We start from the raw sequence: 6,454 nt of genomic DNA, 5'->3' as shown, positions 1-6,454 counted from the left end.
CTTCTGGCTGTTACATTTGAGTAGAACCTGAGAATTTTTCTGATGCTTGGATAATAAATTGTATTGCTGTCTTGCATGTGGAAGATGCTGGCAGAAAGGAAGAATTGCATTCACTGCATTATTTCAGTAGGGTCAACAGTCTGTACAGAGATTTTAATACAGTGTTGTTACTTCTGTCCCAAAATATATCAGTTGGTCAGTTTGTTTCTTTGGTTTTGTGGTTTGGGCTGTTTTTTTTTCTTCTATGACTTCAAAGTAACTATGAATACTGTATAGGGGCAGGAGGAAGCTGGGACTCTTCCCACACATGAGATTTCATACTTTCCTCAAGAACTGATGTCCATAGTAAAGCGCTGACTTGCCTTTAGCATAATCAGATGAGCATTTTTCTAGACTGTGTGATGCTAGGTTCTTCGTTCAATTTAAATGGAAAATATATGAGGAGGTGGATCAGAAACAGAAGCCAGGAGTTGAGTGTGGTGATGTTTTGAGGATACTGTCATTCCCTCCCTTTTCACTGAGGGAAGAAAGTAAAGAGTATTTATCTTTGCTACTATTTAATAGGATAGTATCACTTCTATAAGGCTTTTGTTCCTGATTTTTTTTGTATGTTTAATAAAAAGTTTCCTGTTACTTGATTTGCTTTATCACAGATTAAGTGTTTGCGGTGCTTTTTATACTTCCTTGTCTCACAATCTGTTTCCCTCCCTTTGCTGCCATAGCAATGCTATTGGACCCAGGGGACCTCTGTCTGTTTGGGTTTTTTTCTCCCATAGCACTAGAAGCCTCCCCTCTGACTTGGTGCTTTGCATGTGCTGCTGTGTTCCTGAACCCCCCAGCTGCCCCTCTCCAGCTCAAGGGGCTGCGCCCCCAGCCACTGCAGCTATCACTAGGTGTTCGCTGTCAGTCTGTTTGGCTTGGTCTCCTTCCCCTGCGGTTATGGCAGCTTTACTGCATGGAGGGAAGAGCTTACACTAGGCAGATTATGAAGGAAACTGTAAGATAGGGCTCTTCTGTCTTTACTAAAGTGGGTTTTTTTTTTTGTTTTAAATTACAGTGTCATTGTGATGGAGTCACTCAGTTTTCATACATGATTTAGACTTTTGCCTTCTGAGGTAAGGGCAGTACTGCTGCTTTTAGTACTGTGTGAAAGCAGGAAAAAAGCCTACACTTATTAATTCTGTTAGTATAATTGACTTGTGTCATTTGTCTAACAGAGCTATTATCAAATTACACCCTTCTGAGAAAGGTCTTTAAACTGACCACTGCCAAAAGAGACTGCTCTCCTTCCTTGTACCCACCATCCACCTGTAGCTTCCTCTGCACCAAATCTGGTGTTCATCTAACCTATAATGAGCTATTCAAGAAGCTGAAGTGGCAGAAAGAAACGCTTCCCCCTCAAAAGCATGTTGCCTGCTAGGGTGGTGTCAGGTAAGAATGGATATAAAGCAGAGAGTGCGGAACGTGGGAACTGAATTATAAACTTGGTACCCTGACTTTCCATCCATGACTGAAAGAGTATGCTGTAGGATGAATGGTTAGATAGTCTGGATCTTCAGAGAAACTAATTTGGTTCAGCTTGAAGAATTCAAAAAGGATTGTTTACTTTCCTGTGCTTTGACCCTGTTAGATCAGAACAGTGTATTATGCAAGGTGTGAGCTGTAAAACAGGATCTGTGGGTTGGTTTCTGTATCCTTAGATAAACATGTAAACACTTATTCTGGCTGAGGTTTGTTTTGTTTTTTGGTTTTTTTCCTGTAATTTCCTTTAGTGGTGCAGAGACTGCAGGTCTGCAGCTGTTATATCGCAGTTGGGTTATGTGGTGGGTGTGCAGTGCCTAGTAACTATCTTTGCAAAGAATCAAGGTTTAGAAAGGCAATTGATGAGTTTCTACATCTTTAATTTGAAGAGACGGATGCCTGCTTTGTGCTTTTTTTTTTTTTTTTTAACCCAGATTGGAAAAGAAGTGCCTGTTACTTATTATCTCCAAAGAAAAATCTGGTGATGAAACATGTATTCGGAGTGTGAACTAGACTCTAGGCAGTGTTTAGATGCTTTGAACATATTAAGAAAGCTATTTCTTGTGGGGTAGAAGGGGAGGAAAAAGTTAGACGAGAACACTCCACTGAGAGGTTAGGTTGACATTCACAAGTTTTCCTTCTTCAGACAGTGGATGATCTTCTGATTTAAAGGCTGCACCAAACACAACCACCTGCAGCTTTCCTGTATGACTTACACTGCTCTGTAATGCTCTGTAATGTTCCTGTCCAGACTGAAGATGCATAAAATATCATCACGGTAGTAACTTCTCTTGTGCACAACAGAATTTCCTCCTGTAAAGTGTGTTTATGTAGCAAACACAGCTGCAAGTCTTTCATTAAAGATACAACGCATCCTTAGTGGAGAGATACTATCTTTCATTTACAAGCTGGTGTAATCACTAAAGACACATAAGCTTTTCAGGCTATGAAGTAGAGGCAATGAATTCCACACAAGCTGAGGTCAGGGATAATTTTTCTCAGGAACTGGCTCATCAGTGCAGGTAAAACATTTTAGCAGCTAGTTGTTATCAAGAGGCAATCTGCCCTTATCCCTTTCTGTCAGCATTGGCACTTGTCTGATTCCATAACAAGACAATTTATCGTGGTAAACTAATCTTGCAGAATAACTATTTTTGAGATTTTGAAAAACTTGAAGTTATTAAAAAATAAATTCAAAACTATTTAGAAAGCCTGGGGGAGAAACAGTTTTCCAGCTGGAACTATCTCACCATGGAGTGTGACAAGTACTACCGCATATTCAAGGAAAGCAGCTGTAGTGCAAGGGGAGTGGTGGAGGAGGAAGCAAGCCCCTTTCTCTAGCAATTGGCCACTGAGGCCATTCAGTTGTCATTTCACTCTAGCCTTGCAGTTACTGAACTTCAGTTGTGCCATTTCAGTAAGTTAAGCCAACAGGAAACCAAAGAAAGGAGAGGGAAGGAAAACAGCAAATAGGTTTTAACTGATTAAGTACACTAAAACTGCTGTGAAGAACCAGCACAAGTGAAAGAATGAGACTTAGTGGTAGGGGTGATAAGAAAAGTGACAAAAGTTGTATGGAGCAGCCAGAAATAGGGAGTATCTCCCTGTGAAACATCTTGGTGGTGGCACCAAGGAATATGCTGGAAAATATATTTCTGCCAAGGTCAAGATTGATACAGTTCCTGGTGACAGGAGAAGTGGAAAGACAGAGGCAGAGTAATCGTTTGGTGAGCAATGTTTTCTGACTCTTCAGCAGGTCATTCTGCTCCCCACTGGTTGCTCACGTTCATTCTCACAGATGCATGAGTAGTTTTATTTGTCCACAGTTTGTCTAAGGGTGTTGCATTTGATGTTTCTGGTTTGCCAGAAGGTGGGTACCTGTAGGTTATGTGAGTTATGCATGTTATGCAGGAACACAGCAGGAGGATGCTCTGGTGATTGCGGAAATTGTTTGGCAGATTGGTTTTGCATTTGTTGCTCTAGCATGAAGGTTTTACCCCACTCACATTCTGTTTCTCTGTTCTTCCTTCATGCGTTCACTATTCACTATATCCCAAGCATTTCAGAAAAGTGGGAGAAAGCAGGCTTCAGAACAAAATTTTGTAAATCTAATAATGTTTTTTGACTACCAACACTTGCCACTATTCCACTGAACTCTCCTAGATGGCTTCATAACTATGGGACAAGAGAAAGAATGTAATTTGTGGGCTACTTAGCATAAATACTATTGGACTAAGATTTATTTGGAAGCATTAATCTGTACATGTTATAAACAGCTTTGGAATGAATTCTGTGGTGGCAAGCTGGAAAAAAGGCAAAGCTAGGTAGAGCTAAGAGAGTCTTACATCATGGAATTGCTTCCCTTCCCTCTCTGCAAAACTACAGACGAGAAAATGGCTAAAATAATGTAGAACTACAAAAGGCAGTTCCAGCTGCAGTGAAATTGACTGCTTAATAGATTTGCTTATTCAGGTTCAGCTGTGATGCCACCTAAATATTTAAATCAAATCTAGAAAAAAAACTGACTAACAGTAAATGGCTTAAAAGCTTCTTTTTTTTTTTTTTAAGATAATTCTTTAATGATAGAGGCAAAACAATGTTTAACTTGTTCAGGAATTTCTGAAGTTACTGTTCTCACCTGACTTCCTGGTAAAATTAGTGGTTCTGCTTTTGGTAAGGTTGGCAAGATACAATTTTTCACTCAAAATTTTAAAAAGTCAAATAATTCAATTGCATGGTTTTTCTTGGCAAGTATCTACTGTGGTTGATTTCCACTCTCCCCTTTATCTCATTGTTGCTAGGCTTCCCAGAGGGTCACAAGGATAAGATTAGAAGATGACACTGTATTTTGCCCGCTTCAATGCTTTCAGCTCTAGTTGGAAAAAAGCTTTAAGTTTAGTGCTTCCATGTTTGGAAATAGGGCATTGGTAATTTGGAAGGTGAGATCACACTTGCGGCTATCATATTTTCCATGAGATCCTTTAACCAAATGTTGCTACTCACAATCATTCCTCAGAGTTTTAGTCTGTGTGTGCACAATAAGAACTCTATTAAAAACTCTATTACAGTCTCCATCAGCTAAACACCCCAGAGATACACGTCAGCATCTCAGAAATTACCGACCACAATGTTCCCTCTTGGTGAAAGTCACAGTCAAGCTGTTAAATGTCCGTTCTCTAACAAACACAGCTTTCTTCCTGTTCATCTATTTTCCCTGACCATGCAAGTGCTGAAATTGCATCATTTGATAATACATCCACAGAATGGTATTCATCGCTCTTCCAGGTGTTTCAGAAGCTGTGCTCTAACTTAATTCTCCTCACCACTACTTTAGGATGTGGTAATTATTCAATATTCCTCTAGAGCAAAGCCCTGTTATATTATAATCAGTTTGACTTTTTTTTCCCCAGCATCTTTTTTGTTTCTGAATGTTGGCTTTCACAGCTATATGCGTAAGACCGGATGCAACATGCCATCTTTAGTTGCAATTTGTATAGCTGGATTGTTAGGATGAAGAGACATAATAACATACAGCTACAGACTACTTAATTTGTAACATGAAAGAGAATCCAAATATGAGATGTGAGGAATACCAAAAGTTTTACTAGTACACTGAAAAGAAGTGGAAAGAAGCAAAGTAAAAATTTCTAGAGTGAAACTATAATGACACTTCCCTTTTTGGTGTCTGTTTTTCCTATTATATTCAACATACCATCTTCCTGTGATTCATACTGTGAAACATTTAAAGGCTAGAGAAGATCCTCCTTGCATAAGGATCACTGATTATGTTACAAGTATACCCTAGAAAAATGGACAATTTGAATCATGCAAACCATATGAATCATCCTCATTGATTCAAGACCTGGGGAAAGCACGTGGGCTGCTAAGTGCAGTGAAAGCGGTCAGACCCAGGGGAAGCGTGACATTGGAGCTGAGGTGCTCTAGGTCTTAAGTGGACAAAGTCCTGGGGAACCTAGTCTGAAGTCAGTGCTGACTCTGCTTTGAGCAGGATTTTGGACCAGAGACCTCCCGAAGTCCAATCTAGCCAGAATGAGACTGATCTAAAACAGCTGGTTCCCAAAAGCATCAACATACCAAGCCAACAGCTTGGGTTTATTCAGAAGCGGAAGCAAGTGCACATTCAACATTCAAAATCAGGAAAATGCCAGTGAACTTTTCTTTGTGAGGGCTTTTGCAAAATCCGTACAAATGATCTGATGAATATTTTTGAAGAAGACAAAGCTGACTCATGGGTATCCACCTAACGGGAAAAAAATGGCTGGGTAAAGCTGGGTACAGAGGAGGGGGTGGCAGAAATAAACCACATAACTTCTGAGGAGCACTGCAATGTTTTGAAAGACAAAAGGGCAGAATGCAAATGTGGTGGGGAACTATTCCCCTCCATAATGCAGAAGCACTATGAAAGGAAGCTCAGATGCCAACAAATGGGGACTATAAATTAAGCATTTATATTAACAGCATAAAATGTATCAAAATCTTTTTTTTTGGTTCCACTAAGCAGAATTTTAGAACAAGCTTAGTGCCTGTAACAAGTGAACCAGTAGAACTTTGGACTTGTGATAAAAATTAAGAAAGGGTAAGACAATAAAAATAAACAAAGCCTATGAGCAAAAGGTTTCTATCTTTTTGTGTCAGTTCCTCAATATTTATATTAACAGCATAAAATGTATCAAAATCTTTTTTTTTGGTTCCACTAAGCAGAATTTTAGAACAAGCTTAGTGCCTGTAACAAGTGAACCAGTAGAACTTTGGACTTGTGATAAAAATTAAGAAAGGGTAAGACAATAAAAATAAACAAAGCCTATGAGCAAAAGGTTTCTATCTTTTTGTGTCAGTTCCTCAATAAAATAGGTTTCTAAGATTTGGGAAGGTGGTAATTCCAAACAGGAAATGCAGAGGATAAAAAAAAAAA

This window comes from Charadrius vociferus, unplaced genomic scaffold (assembly GCF_000708025.1).
Source record: "Charadrius vociferus isolate BGI_N301 unplaced genomic scaffold, ASM70802v2 scaffold125, whole genome shotgun sequence".
Lineage (NCBI taxonomy): Eukaryota > Metazoa > Chordata > Aves > Charadriiformes > Charadriidae > Charadrius > Charadrius vociferus.
Note: the sequence above shows the minus strand (reverse complement) of the source record.